Below are 258 nucleotides of genomic sequence, written 5' to 3' on the forward strand. Positions count from 1 at the left end.
GTTCGCTCACACCGCCGGGTTCGGCTGGGAAACGGCGGAAACTTTGACTGTACTTGCTCGTGCTCGGAGCTCAGCACAAAGGGGGCCGGTGTGCGTCTTTAAACGCTTAATCTCTAACATTGCTCTCAGACCTGACTTGATGGTTTGAAAAATTTTCTTCCATAAGCCACGTGCCTCATCTCAGATGGAGCACTGCTCACATGCTGCTTTTGGACAGAGCTATATACAGAAGCAGTCCAAATACTCTTCTATATCCGT

Source organism: Acanthisitta chloris, unplaced genomic scaffold, assembly GCF_000695815.1.
Source record: "Acanthisitta chloris isolate BGI_N310 unplaced genomic scaffold, ASM69581v1 scaffold19344, whole genome shotgun sequence".
NCBI classification, from domain to species: Eukaryota; Metazoa; Chordata; class Aves; order Passeriformes; family Acanthisittidae; genus Acanthisitta; species Acanthisitta chloris.